At 40.2% G+C, this 16,897-nt stretch overlaps 1 protein-coding gene across 3 annotated transcripts in view; it reads right to left on the reverse strand.

The window, feature by feature from the left end:
• Pgant9 (polypeptide N-acetylgalactosaminyltransferase 9) overlaps positions 1–16,897 on the reverse strand; it is a 189,600-nt gene that overhangs the window by 76,300 nt on the left and 96,403 nt on the right. For all 3 annotated transcript variants that reach the window (XM_071699377.1, XM_071699375.1, XM_071699376.1), the window contains one exon: positions 7,136–7,243. The gene's annotated coding sequence lies outside the window, so the exon portion shown is untranslated. The remainder of the gene's footprint in view (positions 1–7,135; positions 7,244–16,897) is intronic.

Below are 16,897 nucleotides of genomic sequence, written 5' to 3' on the forward strand. Positions count from 1 at the left end.
ATTCACGAATTAAAAGGATAATAAATCATTCTTTCTTCTCATAAATTCAATAGATACATTTTTTTTTAAAACACTAGACATTACAGACGCGCGCGCTTCGCGCGCGCCATTTAGCTTTAACATTATGCTATCACTATTACACTATTAACCCTTGATACACACAACTGTCAAAATATACAATGACAGCTGCAAATAACTCGCACAACGCATCGAGATAACCAATCGGCATCGCGGAAAAGAGGCTTCAATTTTTCGATACAAACGAAATTCACTCAGTTAACACGCCTTTTTTAAAAGTGGATTTAAAATCAAAATACAAATTAAGAAGTAAATACAAAACTTAACCGAACTATCTATCATATATTTAATACATATTTATCGCAAAATTAATTTAAATTGCTAGAACCCAATTTGCGACAACTTAATAATAAAGTTTCCTCCTACGGATGGGTTATATTGACAGGCTGTACATAATATCGACAGCGAAGGTAATAATCTTCTACAAACAAAAATCTCATCGAGTTTATATAGCTTAGTTCGTGAAGAAAAGCAGCGGAAAAATCTGACATCGCGCTACAGCCTCGCCCTGACGTACGTGTTTGTACGAAAGCAAACACAATCAACTTCTAACAGCGTCAGGGTGCGAAACAACCGGTGCATAGATTTTATAAACGAGATGCTCTAGATAAATTCACAACCAGGTTCGCATAGATAAGTTATAAAAGATCTTACAAATTAATTTACTAATATTATAATAAATTAATTTATCACGAACAAAGCAGGAAACAAAGCGATCTGCGTTTAATTAAGCACAGAAAGAGGATCTTACGAAGACAATCATTTGATCTTTGAATATCAAAAATCTCGCAGTTAAGGATAATCTTGGCGTTGCGAAGACGAAATGTAAAAGAGAATAGGTGACAAAGAGAAAAGAAAAGAAAATAAGAGAGAAAACGATAGCAGCCGGTGAAACAAGCGATTTTCCTCTCGGGAACGACTTACAGTCCGTTAGTCACATTGTAGTATTCTGTAGCTTAGAGTCTGAGCAGCTACATCTGCATGATAACACGAAAACCATTCACAAAATGAAACAGAAGAAAGAGAAAAGACGAGACAAAAACAACAAAAACAACGAGAAGAAAAAAACAAGTGTATAAAATCGGAGAGGTTATCCTTCAAATTATTCTCATTGCCCTTTTAAAAAGAATAATTTTAGATTAAACAAAATAAATAATTTTATAATCGCTTATATAAACTGAATATTTATACCTACATTAGGAAATCTCATATATTTGCGAATTATAATATATTATTACTGCATATATCAGACTTCAATCATTTTCTTGATATTGAAAATTAATGTCGTCAAGTCTAAAAATTTAAGTCAAAATATCAATCCAACTCGTCTTGAAAAACAGAGTATCTGAAATAGATCGCATTTGATACCATACACACATCAATAATATTCTCCGCGACAATTGTCTTGGAAAATTGACGAAGTTTTTCCCCGACGTTGGTTTTAATATTAAAGAGACTCTCCATGAGCGACGATAATGCTTAAAAAATTAATCGCGTAATTCCTTAGTAAAAAGATGCGGCAAAGAAATGGAAGGAGAAAACAGGCGCCTCTCGCCCCGTCGCGCCGCGCCACCATCCATTTTTCCGCGAGAAGACGAGAGAAGCGAGGAAAGGATAAGGGTAATTAATTAATCCGGATGAAGGTACATCCAAGAACTTCCTGTCTCGCCCTGCGCTCTTTATTACCTGCGTGAAACAATGGCGCGCGTGCCCCTGAGGGCTCCGGGAAATACTTCTGGGGTGATTCGCCGCAACGAATGTAGCACACGCGCCGCTCGTCGTGGATTTGCATGAAGTTCGAAAAGTTTTCAAATAAACACGGCGAACACCCCGGCAAGAAAACGGCAGCAGTTAACGGAACTTTTCCATTTCCGTCTCTCGCCGTTCGTCTACGGAAGTGGAGCTCGCGCCGCACGACTTCGCCGTTCGTAGATCTGGCAAAAACTTGAAACCCCGGGCGGTCTCGTGAGAAACGATTCGCTGCTGGGAAATCCCTTAATTATGGTGTAAGAAGTGCAAGCTGTAAGAGTTAATCTGTCCGTTTTCGCTACAACCGTGTAACGATGGAGTTATTTCTGCGTCTTTTAATTATCACGTGAGATGGAAATTAGTACACCCGACTGCTTTTGAATTATTCAAAAACGCTCCAAATTATATTTTTGTAGTTTGAGAGAAGATTATAAAAACAAGATCAATTCAGGTATTATCTTTTCTAAATTCACGGAATATTCCAATATATATTTTTAAATATAATGTCGAGTTAATTAATAAAATTTTTGTTTCAAACATTCGATTTATCAATTTATTAAAGCACGTCGGATTAATCCATCACAACTGCGTGCGTCTAAATCTAACTCTATTCCTCATAATTAAATGAAATTTTCCATACATTAATTAAATTAATTAAAGTGTTTATTAACAATGGAATTCTGACCCATATGTGGCTCAGAATTAGATGAAAGAGATCAAATATTAATTTTAATTAAAAGTTTTTTAAGTAACGCATGCAATAATTAAAAAGTTTCCTTTTTTCTTGAAAAGAAGATACAATGGCTTTAAAAAATGTATAGTTTTTAAGAGATTCAATCTAATATCTAAAAACGAGAAACGTAATGAGTCATGTAGAATAATCTAATCTGTTTTAAAAAAGATATTTTAAGAGTAAAGTTAAAAGAAGTTAAAAAAATGGCACCGTATAATTAATATATTATATCTGTCGTATCTGTCTTCTGCGAGTGATCTTTAAATGCGCAATTAGCAGAACGAAATATCGCGCGAACGAAGTTTTAACGAGTTGAAACAGATGTGTCTATGCAAATCGGAATCGGCGAGATCACAATACACATGAGATCGCACTGCCATCAGCGGTATATCGAGCGACGGCAGAAATGTTCTGTAGAAAATTTCAATCTTATCGTCGACCGTGAGAACATTCCTCGTATTCTTCTACTGTCACGCACGTTTCCCTTTGGGAAGAGATATTGCTTACGACTCTCCTATGTAAGCGTCGTATGTGATAGCAATGACACACTCGCGGAATAAAAATAACGGTGAAGTAACAGAGAAAATATTTCACGATACTTTATTTAATTGACATATTATTTTTGCCACGTTTATTTAAAACGTCTTTATAAGTTCAATTCAATCGTCTCTATATCTGCTGCTTAAGATAATGTTAGAAACAGATAAATCTATTAACGTCAATTTAATCAATATTTATAGAACCGAATATGAGACGTAGAGTCGAGCTCCTCAGCTTTGTTTAAGTTGATTAAAAAGATGTTTCGCTTTCATTTTTAGACGCACGATCGATTGTCATCGATCGGCTACTCCAGCGCACAAATGACGAAGAATGCGACACCCACGCGCATTCCAAGCTTTCTTTCGTGCGGCTCACCCACGCTGATAACCTACACGCGACGCGTTATACTTGGCCGAGGATCATGCATAAGCGTTTACCGAATTGCGACAGCATTCAATCAGAACTCCTCCGTAACGGATGCGGCGAACCCCAACCCCGATCGATCCCACCCGCAAGTTTCTCCAAGGCCGTCAACTCCCGTCGAAACTTTCGTAGTCAGGAATCTCCGAGAGGATTCCTCTCCGGTAAGGACGCCCTTTCAACAGGTACTTCTCGCCTTTTTGCGTGCAAGATCGTCTCGCGGATTACGACGGGATCGTGCCGCGACGATATCGACGAAGTAAAATGCCGCTGGATTGATTCGCCGTGTCGTTACAGCGCTCGACTGATTGAAAGTACGTCGATAATCGCACATGTCTCGCCATTCTACATATCAAAGACGCGATTTTATTTGCGATACGTGCGACACGCGAATCGACAAAGCTCCTCGCGACAATTGAAAGGTGCAGCGTAAAAATTCGTACATTATCGTCCGAAAGTTCCGTAAGTGATTTAGCTAATATGATGAATACTATTAATCAACAAACATCGCGTGTCCGACACGTCTAATTAAAACATGTTGAAAGGCCGGGGAGTAAAACATAATCACCAGTTTCGTTAGAATGATACGTATTATCGTTTAATTCTCACACTGCCATTCTTGCTCTCTATGTATCACTGATAATAAAATGCAAATTCGGCGAAGTAGTAAATACATCAGCGAAGGAACCGGGTCTATCTGCCCAGGTACAAAATTATAAAGTTCTCACGAAGGCAAGCCGAAATTTCGCGGTTGGCGCGACGCGACGTACGCATTAACGTCCGTGGATGAGTTATCACCGTGAATAACATTATACCGAGTTCGCCGAGTATTATTTCCGTACCTACGTATGTATGTATATATGTACGTACGTACGTACGTTTCTCGTACCTCGCGCTTCGTACTTCGCATTCCGTAAGATATAATGACATTATTACGAGCTCCTGAGGGGATACTCCCTATTCGCATATAAGGGTTACAGACGAACACGCGACGCGAGCTATCCCCCATCACGCGGATTTCCGCACGCGTGTTTCCGCAGCACGAGGAACGATCGCATGAGCGCGTTTTTATTATACGATAGAGTCGCGTCCGTGCGTACGCGCGGTACATCGCGTACACGGAATAGAGAGGAACGCAGGAATTCCTGGATTGTTGTTTGACATTCTAACGGAACGTATGCGCGGGGGTATTTAATTAAACCGACGGTCAGAATGAAGCGAGGAGTAGCGAGGGCCTGGCCGCCAGCCGGCCGGCCGCGCCGTTTCTGACCGACGTACTGACCGTGTCGTGTCACTTTAACGTTTTGCGCCGGGGAGAATATACGTCCGTTTGCATTACACTCCGCGGTAATGCCTCGGATTCCTACACGATATTCATAGAGATGCTTAACACGCAGCCGACTTTTCCCCTCGTCCTTGTTATACGCGCATAAAACGTCGCGTCTGAAATTAATGCGCCGTACGCAGATTGTCGCGTTTTCGGGGTCACTGTCGGTGGCGCGATCGAAATATATACGTTGCAACGACGACACACACAGATTACCTCACCGATAGGTCCAATCATTCTTAATGGCCGCGTGTAGAAATAAACGGATGTATAACACTGATATGTATGCGTGACGAGAAATGATAGCTGCATAACTGTAAAACTATTCGCGATTAGTTTTGAAAATTTGATGATTTAATCTTTCACGGCTATATAGAAGATAGTAATAAATGTTCTCTAGAGAGTTTCACGTATACTACTGACACGTAGGCTGGAAACGTTGCGCGTATATCGACTGCAAAATTGCAGTCATACGGCAGAGATTTATGTATTCGCGATTCTAAATTAGCGAGGTGCGTAGGTTTATGTGCATATGTACTTATGCATATGTACTTATATACGTGCACTTAATGCTCGAGCGCAAACAGTATATAGCATTATGTAAACTTCCACGAGACAAATTTGCCTTTTACGAAATGAAATGGCTTGTAAACATAAACAAATCATGACTCCCTTACATCTTGCATTCATAACATGCTCGTAAAGAGATCAAAAAATTTTACGTCTCTTTAGCAGTATTTCAAATTTTTACAGTTATTTTGAGAATATAAAGAATTTTTCTATATCTTCTAAAGGATGTAAAATACTTTATACCTCTTAAAAAAAATTTATAATAAAAAGGATAATAATATGTCGTATTATGTGATATTTATTTCTTTAGAAGATTTCCTTCGATCCACTCGCTTCAATAAATATATTGATAACAAAGATAAAGGCAAAAGCCTGTATATTTGTCAGTGATTTGCAATTGCACAGCAAATAAGTACGATTCGTAAATATTAGGTATATCGCTTACGTTTAAAGGTTGCCGGTAGCAATTACTATGCTGTGTCGAGGTACGATCGACCCATGCGTTTCCGCTGGATTAATTGCCCCTAAACGGGGCCAGACGGGAGCGATAGGGGCGCGGAGAAAGGGGAGGGACGCTCGTGGGGTGAGTGAGCTCGTGGGCGCGATTAAATCACGCTCGTTAAATCGAAGCGGACGGTGCGGGTGCCGCAAAAATTGGTAGCCCGTTTATTCCGACCGGCTTTAAAATCGGCACTATATGACGTGGACGAGCGATGAAAAATTAATGAGCCCACCGGTTGCCACAGTCGGCCGGCCAAAAAGAGGGCGGCGCAACGGTGTGAGAACGGAGAATGGCGGGTATATCTGCGATAACAGTTTTCCGTCCGAGTACTACGTATCGGGCTTTTTCCTTCCTCTTTTTATACGTCTGACCGCGATGGAATTAAAAGCGTCGAATGCGACTGCCCGCGTCGAGAGATCGGAGGTGAGTTAAATCCAGATGGTTTGGGACATCCGTATTAAAATTAATCGACTTCCGACCCATAAGAATTGCGCGCGCGTGAGAAATTCGTTTCTACAATCTTGATTCGGATTAATTGTGAATTTTAACGATAGAAAATGAATCCTTTCTTTCTTGCACAATATTATAATTTCAACTCTCTTTTCTGGTTGTGTGCAGAAATATCTGATTTATGGCCGATTACACTTTGAATTCCGTTATGCCGTTCCAAGGAGCTTCCTATTCATTCCCCAGCAAATTTCTATCTTTTTCTGCTTCCGCTATTGGCGGAACAAGTGAATAACTTTCGACTCGATTCCCGATGAAGTGGCAAGCTCGATATCAAATTGGCGGAGTTCGTCGTGGGATTCGCCCGATAGAAAATTTTTAATGAAAGTCACTAGGGAAGATACGAAAGTTACGGAGAGGCCAACGAAGCGAGAAGAGTCCCCGGTAATCTCCGACATCTTGTTACAGCGCGGTGTAAGAAAGGCGGAGACCAACGGGCGTCCGCATCGCGCCGCGACCTCCTCGTTCAATTAAAGCGTCAGCGTCCGCGGAAAACTTTTATATGAATGGTTTTCATTACGTCGCGGACTTATTAAGGGCGTCTTCACGCGGGCATTAATATCCCCGTCGCAACGAGTTTTGTTATCAAGCGCGACCATTCAGCCCGCAGTGCACCCGGCACCGGCAAGCACGGTAGGTACTGTTTCAGCATCGGCGAGCTTGAAGGGACTGAAATCCGTGGAAACTACTGAGATTCTTCTCTACGTACCGCTCGTTGCTCGTGGCTTCCTCCAACTACAGAGTTTCTTGTTTTTGAATGTAGTAAAAGCCTCTCGATGTCGGCTCCCGCAAGTGTGCGCTGGTCAATTATATCGATCTGAAAAGGAGAAAGGTTCGCGTTACCACAGAGGCTTTGGAAGGATTTTTACTACATTGAATGAAAATACACCGCGTCGCCGATAATATTTTGTCCCGAATAAGAGGCGGAAGTAATTCATTTTAGTATACGTGTGATATTAAAGGACTAAGCAACAATGGTCGGTAATTTGCTATTCGGAGCCACGCCGCAGAAATGTATTCTTGCGTGATGATATATGCATCACGCGCGGTAATCGTACGGTCGGTTACATGAGCACATCGCTATACGTTCGACTAAACCGGTGATAAAACAAATCGTGACAAATTGCCAGCGAGATGTGGCAGTCCCGCGCCACGCAATTGCACCAGCGATGGTTTCACCGAGTTAAAGAACGAAAAAACGCCACGAGGAAAGCGAACTGCATCGAGCTCGGTTGCATCGTAAATAAACGCTTTTTACTGCTTTCATTAATGTTATCGTTCCTTGAATAATACACGTATAAAATACGCATTCAAGATTAACGTCTCTAGTTTCAAAGTAATATGTTCCGCGCGAGATGTTCTTTAAGTAACGACGATTACAACGGTGATACGGCAATCCGTACTCCGCAACGTGAAAAGAACATCGGGCGCAGAAAGACAGACGGCACCGGAATTATGCCTGCGCCAAAGTAATTTCTGTGTGGCGGGTGGCTTCCTGATTTCGCAGAGTGCACACAGCCTCCGCGGACTTTCTGACTGTAATGAAAAATTGCGTTTGCGCATGTCCCATCTCTTAAGTACGTCCAAGAAGCTGATTCTCCAGCACTAACACCGGCACTCGCAATGTGCGTGTGCCGCCATAGTTTCCCGCCAGACTGCTGTAATTTCGCATTGGTAGAAGAGACAGAGAAGAGCTTAAGAACAGCGGCGGGGAGAGAGGACGTGGGAGATAAGACAAACGGAGATGACGGAGAAGAAGCGCGCTCCGGCAAAAAAGATCAAAATTATAAAGACAGTAGACAGTACAAAAAAAAATGCGTAATGTCCTCGATGCTGCACCATACGAGGAGAAAATACGTAAGATACAAACACATTCCTCTGTTCCTTTTATGTGATCCAACAAGAAGCTAGAAACACAAACTTTTAGCACAAGAAAACGGACCACTGACTGTGGTCGAGCTCAGCGCTAAGTACCTGGTGGTAATGAACGAGTGGTTGCTGGTAAGTACTTGGTAAGTACAGAAGTGAGTAATGAATATTGTGTCCTTTGCCGTTCGACTTCCTTCCTATGGTAGTTGAGTACAAAATGGTAACCTTAAGCCATTTCTGCTTTCGCGGAGGTATTTCTACAGTTAATTTCGCAGTGTCGTTGCATATCCATGACTGTCATTAATATCAAAAACGCAAAAAGGATTTCAGCAGAGATTGATATGATTAAAGATTGATATTTCAGCACAAGTAATAGACCATTGAGAATTGGAATCTTTTAATTTACTTAAAAAATGACACGTGTAATTGTTGACAATACCGTTAAAAGAGCAAGGATGTATGCGTTTTCCGATAAAAACAGCTTGATCGTTGAGTCCGTCATGGAATTATGAAATTCTACAGGAGTTAGTTTCTTGTTGATTAGAGTTTAGGTATCCCGGAAGATCCTCATTCGCGGGAATGCGAGTAAGAAAATGCACGTGCACATCAGAAGTTAATTCACTAGTCTTCGGTATAAAAAATTCGGATGCTTGTCGGACTTGTAGAATAAGTACATCAATCTTTTCCCATAATATACTCCCCCGATGTGATTTTATACTTGTGCCTCTCGAAAAATAACCGGCTACTCTCGGAACAGTTATAGAATTGCAATGTGTCTCTGCTGGAAATCTCATTAACTTTTAATTTACGCAAATGTCATCTGGACAAGACAGCTGTGTAAGCTTTTTAAAAATGGCGAAATTGAAAAAAATAAGCAGTTCGTATCTTATCCGCACGTGTGTAATCCCACATGCCTCTTATTACGCCTCCTCGTTTCCCTCCGCCTTCTGCGCGCCGGCACGAGTTCGCGACGCGCAAATTCGTGCCGCAATTTCGCCGTAATTTAATTTAACGCGGCATCGTCCGAGCAAACTTTCTCGCTTCCTAAATCCCGTAGGAGCTCGCTGTCGGGCACAAGCGGATGGATTTTTATCGCCCTTTCCCCATCGAGCTACTGCTCCCTCCCCTCCGTCCTCTCTTTCTCCTTCCCACCCCCCCCCCCTCTCTATCTCTCTCACTCACTCTAATTTACAAACTGATTTTTGATGGAATTGTGAAATTGGAGTTGGACGAAACGCACGAAGGGAAAGAGGGGTGATTGCACAAGGCGGAAGCTTCATTTCGGATTTAGAGGCAAACATATTTGCCGGATTCAATTAGAGTATAAACTATTTCCTCTCTCTCGGCGTTGAAACCTCAATATAAATTCTAGCCCGTTACGCAGCAATCCCGGATTATTATCATTATTATTATCCGATGAATAAATTATTATGCGCGACGTGCTATTTCACTCTATATCTAATTTATTCGCTCACTTAATTCCCCTTAAAATACTACAGAGAATAAAATACTGCACGGAAAACAATTTTTAAGTCATATTTTTGTGGTTATTCTTGACATTCCACGCCACTTTCATTACTTCATATTTTTTTGTGTTGCGCTGCCTCGTTGGATCGTTTCGTATAGCGGATTTGTGTATTGGAGAGTATGCGTGTATGTGCGTGTATGTGTGTGTGTGTGTGGAGCTCTCTCAGCTGCATTCGCACGATCCTAGTAATTTGTCGCAGCGGTGCATTCAACGCTGCGGATCGAAAGGATTAAAAGCATCTATGGATACACGAGTCGGATCGAGTTGCAAAAGCAGTTTGTGTTAATAGCGTGGCGATCTTTTCTGTCATCATCGGTAAGCTGCGATCGATAAATCATATATCGCGCAACAGCAGCGGAGCACAGCAACATCTGTTTTTAGAACCACCTAGTTAACAGCTTAATGTTGAGTTTATGATCATTGTTTCTAGGCTAGCTGCACGCTATTCGCAAATAGCTACTGTACAGTGCAAATATAAATTAATATACTGAAGACAATATATATAACTTCTTATCTAAGGCAATTATAAATTTAACTATTATTATTTTATCACTGTGCCAACGACTATTTTAATAGTTCTATTATACCTCCGGAAATATCGATTATCGACTATTGTAATATATTTCTGTAAGAAACATGAGTCGGATGCCATTTGAGATGGTATTATTGAAATTGAATAAAGGTTAATGATTAATATAATATAAGATCAAGTATTTTTATCCAGAATTAAACGATTTTTTACCAATTATTCCATATGAGAGCAAAATAGTATAAAAATATATTTTATACATGGATACTGTTTATATCGTGGTAATCAAATAATCTTAGAAAATAAATATAATTATAACGTATTTTTCTCTAAAAAACATTCTAAACTTTTTTGTTGATTTCACAGCACATTGACTATTAATAGGCTCATATTTGAGTATTTGCAAAATGGATCCGTTTCCCGTTTTCATGTCATATCGGAAATACCGTTTCTTGTCTCTTCCGTGTGATTGCGCTAAAGGTATTCGCGTCGCGCGATTTTATGGATGGTACAACGGAAGCGCATGAAAGCACGATGAATACGTTCGATGTGCATCGAGAAAATGCACGCGCGGAGTGGCAGGGCAAAACAACGTGATGAAATCAAATTCTTTTTATAGTTTCCTGCGATTTTTTTCCAATTTTTCGAAGATCGGTGAATGCTTTCTAAACAATAAACTATGCAAATCATTTTAGAGATGAGGTAATCGAAGATGTTATCATCGCATGTATTTTATTCTGATTAAACCAATATAACTTTTAAAAGAATTACATTTTTTATGTAATATGCATAAAAACGTTATGGATTGAAAATATCTTCTCGATTCATGTAAAATTCGACAATAAATTTACAATGTATTTAAAATTAACGTCGAGTGATTTAACGACTAATTGTTGGGCAAACACTCGTCAATGTTGTGCTTCCTCGGAATTTGCGCGAGCGCTTCCCAAGCAAGTTCCCCAGCGTAGAATTACGTCAACGGAATTAACATTCGTCCGATAGACGACAATTTGTCTTTGCGCCATTAAAATTCTTCGAGGAGTTCCTAGGAGAATTCCCCAACTGAAACATCCTCCAACAACTCGGTTGGAGTAGTCGAGTCCTCGAAATGTCGCAAAAAGTTGGCCGATGTTAATGGGTCGGTACGATTACGTGAACCGCAAAGCAGCACGACTGCACGACCAGCCGCGTCGAGAGAAGCAAAGAACAAAAGTACCGTTATTCCTTGCGCCAAGATGCAGCAGCGATACTCTCGGCTCCAGAAGCATCATGCCACCGTGGACGAAGTTCTCGCCGTTGAATTATGCATGATTTCCTGCCCTCGGCCGTCGCTATAGCCGCTAACCATCCGCGTCACCGCCACTTTCGCCGCGCCTTATTTAATAATCGCGACGAGATCTCTCTAGTACTAGAAAGGCGCGGCGACGATGTTGTGGGTGAGAAACTTACGTGAGCTGAGTCGTATATTCGAATGTTATCTATCGGACAAGATCCAAATTGTAAGAATTGAAAGAATATGGAGAAAGAGAGAGATAGTTTGCATTTTTTAAATTCACTATTATTTAAACGTCCTTCGAATTGTATAAAAATCAAATGCTTTTATAATCCTTTATACCTTTACATATACATACATACGCATATATAAAATATATTCTTTTAAATTTAAATCTAAATATGACGTTTAAGTTCAGATTTCTTTATTCCATATATATTCTGTACCTCGACAATTATAAATAACTATAGCCTGATTACTTCCTGCTGCATTGAGTATCAATTGCGGCAACACGAGGACAACGAATAAAAGAATTAATATAATTATTTGCATGAGCTCGTACAGGAATATTGTTATTGCAAGTGTCGCGTCAGAAACTAACAATAAGCATGAATAGAATTTTCCGAAGCTGGACCGGTGAATACAACGAGCATTCCAACACGGATATGCTTCGAAGCACCATAATCAGCCGCCAGGATGCAAGCTCCGTTGATGCTTGAAACTTAATCCTCCGCGTCGTTATAAGATAACGGCACTCAGCATCGCGTAAACTTCATTGTTCTCGGGATAAACGCCTAACATAACAACGCCGTTACATCGTCGCGTCTGCGTCGTTTCGAGACGATTGCGTTTCCCGTAAATAACATCGATCGTCGCGCTGATCCGACGACGCTTGTCCGATAAATTTATTTACCATAAGTGGATCGATTAATAAAGCTCTTAGACATATACGCCCCTTCTTCGCGACGTGATAAAGAAAGATTGCTCACGAAATGATAGAATAGACTAAACTAAAAGTCGGTTTTCCTTCTAACACATATTTGTTTTTTGTTAGATTTACATAACAAGTGTGATAATAATTTATGTAACTTTTTTTATTGAAGAAATTGTACTAATGATAAATGAGCTTAATAAAAAAAACCGTGAAGCGTTTTAAAGAAATGTACAAAAGATAACATTTGTACTGTTTGATATTATTAAGTGAGCATCTTGACAAATATTCACTTAATTATTTTAATAATAATAATTTTATTAACCACACTCAGCGTTTTATTACTATTTCAAGTAGCGGAAAAGCTACTTGTAAAGCAAAGACGCTGCAAGAATTCAAAACAACTGAAGTGGAATATAAGATAAGAACGCGCGCAGTGGAAAATGCTCTTCGAAGCAGAGAGAAACACGATGTACATATATATATATATATATATATATATATAGAAAACAGGATATACTAAAAATTTAACAAAATATGAGAAATCATAGACGATAAATTATGATAGTGATTCTCTAATGACTACGTCTAATAACTAATGGTTAATAAATTCCAATAAAGCTAATAAATATATTTATGGATTTTATGTAATATTGCATTCAGAAATATAAAATATTTTCAACAATAGCGATATTCTGAAAAATTAATTATACAATATTAACATAAGATTTTTCGCCGAAATAAAAATTATTATTTGTTTATTCAACTTAATTGAATATTACGATCTAATCGGGAGAATTGCGAGATTGTTGCTTATATATGTAATTAAAAATTAATAAAAATATAACAAATACCACATTTTCTAAGCAATTTTTAAACCTATAGTTATAATGTGCAAAATTGATGCGTTTAAGCTTTTCAAAATATGCATTATTCAAATTTCACATATCTCGTAAAGTATCCACGAAAAAGTAAAACTGTAAAACGTTTCTCTCAGAAAAATTGGTGTCCCGCGACAAGGGTGCAATCGTCCCTCGAAGCCAGTACTGTTAAGAAGCAGTAGAAATTCTCTATGGTGACATCACCATTCGTTGTTATGCTAAAATTAGGAGTCGAGGTGGTGTAGGGATGGATGAGAAAAAAGACCCAATTTTGTGCTTCCTATGAATAAAGGAATGAGAGTCGCGGATGCCCCCTTGGGTGAAATAAAACTTATATATCGACAAAAATTTACTCTACCCATCTTCACCTCTCTGTCGCTATTTTATCATATGTAGCATAATGTTTTTATATTAAGTAGAAAAGAGCATATGAAAAACTTCGAAATTAATTCCAAGCAAACTGATTAAGGGCCGGTTGTTCCAACCTATTGGTAAGCTACCTAATAGTTAAATCACATGTCTATCTTTGTCCAATGTAAAGGATAAACAAAGACGTACATATGATTTAACTATTAGGTAGTTTACCAACAGGCTGGAACAACCAGCCCTAAAGAAAGTTTTTTTTGCCTTAATTTGTATTGGCAATCAGGAGTTCGATAATCCTTAATATTTCTTGCAGAAGAAGGAACAACTTTACAAGACTTTACAACTTTGGCAAATATTCCATTAGCCTAAATACGTTCTGTTAAAAAACCGCGAAAACGTGATTGAATTTATAGTCGGAGATGTTATCGGAAGAGCGAAAAGAAAATCGCGTTACTGAAGAAAACAGAAAAGAGACGGAAGAACAGAAACCACGATTCCACCAGCGTCGTAATGATTCGTATCCCGTTATCTTCGCGCGCACGCACGCGGTGCATACAAGCCGCGAGCCGCGAGCCAAACCAAACGCGAAGTTTTGCAATAAGCTCGAGAATCACGCACGGTAGACACACGGCGCGTATGTATATCCGCGCGTTTTTTCAGCCCGTCTATTTGCCCGAAAAAAATCCGCTTGGAGTAGACGCGTCGCGAGATATAAAATGTACTCTTCGGATTTACGACGATGAAGAGTAAAAATAAAAAAAAGGACAAAGAGAGAGAGAGACTCGGGCACGATGATACATGCGTGCGTGCTGGCACGAGTGCACATGTATATATATGGATCAGAGAAAACGGTCGTTTTTGTGTCAGAGTGGGTAAAAAACATTTCCCAGTTCGCGTAGGAGATGCGCTGGAGGCAGAAACAATTTTCAATTCGACGCATGCGAAAATTCATATATCGCCACGTTAAAAGAGGGCAGAGAGAAGCCGAACGGGGAGAGAGAAAGAGAGAGAGAAGGGGAGAAAGAGAGACTCGCGCGGAATGGCGAATCGACATGTTTGCAAATGTTCGACGCGTGGCCGCGACGCCGCGCCGTGATGGAAGAGAAAAATTGCCTATTTCAGCGTCCAGCATTTTCCCAGGCGCACTACCCGCCCCGTAATCTAGATTGTGGCTTGCATGTCGACGAAATATTCCCGGTGCGTGTACGATGACCGCGGCTATCTCCGCCCTTCTCGCTCGTGAAAACGCTCACGGGTTTTGCGAGAGTAAGCACAGGACGTGACCGTTTGGCGCGATACTTTTTGCCCCCCGCTATTTCCTTGGCCGTTTTATACGCTTTCAACGGCGAATTTATGACAAATTTCTGGGCTGCTCGGTAATTTTAATCCACGCGAGATCTACCCGGTAAAAATATTTGCCAGAAATATTAATGCGCATTTCGCCTCGCGTGTTATTCCGCATCGCGGGCCGAGTAATGCTACCGTGTTGTTTCGATGTAACTATTACTTAAGAAGGCTTTCACGCACTGATTTCGGAATCTAGTGTTATATCTCGCATAAGAGAAAGTCTAACCTACCTCTCGTTAAATTATATACCACGGTCGTGTTTTATCTTTTATTTCAGGAAAAAAATTATTTTTGTACAAAACTTTTTTCAGCACGCAACTTTTGGATGCGTAACTTAATTTATCTTTAAATGGGCCCGTGACGTAACGTCGTTACACTATAAACGTAGGCCACAAAATTCACGAGGGCCAAATCGACCGGTAGATGCATTTGTTGCAGCGGTCGACACAACGGCGGTTTTTATCGGCGTGGATCTTCTTCCGTGTCGCACGCACGGGGAAAAGGGTTACGATTGCAGTATAGTTGAGCGAGCAGGGGGTCGGTTGCTTGGAAAGTCGGTGAAGTATTAGCATGCTCATGTCACGCGAAGAATGAGCGCCGACTATTTGTACACCGTTTAAGAGGCTCCCTCGTATTTGAGAGAATATGATACGGAGATCGAAATATCGCGATATTTATAACAGCGTTCATATCGTCCCTAATACGTCCCTAATAATGTTATAACTCGTATAACTGTGTTTATTAAACCTCAATATACCCGATATTTAATCGTATAACTGCGCGCGCGCGCGCGCGCTTATATTTAACAGATAAGTTCAGTCGAGCTTATTCTTACACGGTATTATGCTCATAATATCTATTTGTCTCAATTTTATAAGATTTTCTTATTTACTTACATCCTCATCCGAGAATTACTTTAATTTTATTTTTAAGTTTCTCGCGAAAATAATTGCTTCGGCATGAATTTTATTTAGCGCCTATCTGTTCCAGTTGATAACAATTAAAGCACGCACCCCTTCTTGCGTGTAAACATGTCGTGCTCCTTATCGCGAGCGGAGGCTTCGTTGATACACGTGGTATCTAACAACCTATCGAATCTGATAAATAAAATATATGTATATACTCTTGTATGTACGTGTGTGTGTGTGTGTGTGTGTGTGTGTGTGTGTGTGTGTGTGTGCGTGCGCGTGTGTGTGTCAAGAAATCTCGTGTTTCTTATCATAAACGAGCATGTTGACGAGCCCTTATAGTTACCTATAAAAAGTAATTTCATTATTCCAAAATCTCGGAGAAGAGAGAAGAGAAAAATAACAAGAGAAAAATGCTCGTTATCAGAGGAAAAACCGAAGTCATATCCGAGTTTGCTCGACGTTCCCCATCGTAAAGTAAGGAGATGAAGAATTTCCGGGAAAACACGTAGCCGTGTATGTCGGGAAAGGCACGACGAGAGGCGCGATTTATTGGATGAAATGCAAATTGATTCGTAGTTAGCGAGAGAGTGCCGAGAAACGACGCGAGTAAATCGCGCCACCTTCCCGCACCTCTTTCGATTCTCCCTTTGTCTCGCTGTCTCTCTCTCTCTCTCTCTCTCTCTCTCTCTTCTTCTCCTTCCTTACGAGCCACCACCTCTCTCTGTCTCGATTCCACCGTGTTCTTTCTCCGATAATTTGCACATAAATTCACGACAAATTGAAATAAAAACTGGGTCGATCGAAATGCAATTTACCTGAATGCGCAACGCGCGCGC

Source organism: Temnothorax nylanderi, unplaced genomic scaffold (genome assembly GCF_030848795.1).
Source record: "Temnothorax nylanderi isolate EJ_2023f unplaced genomic scaffold, tnyl_v1.0 TNYL_tig0018_pilon, whole genome shotgun sequence".
In the NCBI taxonomy this organism is placed as follows: domain Eukaryota; kingdom Metazoa; phylum Arthropoda; class Insecta; order Hymenoptera; family Formicidae; genus Temnothorax; species Temnothorax nylanderi.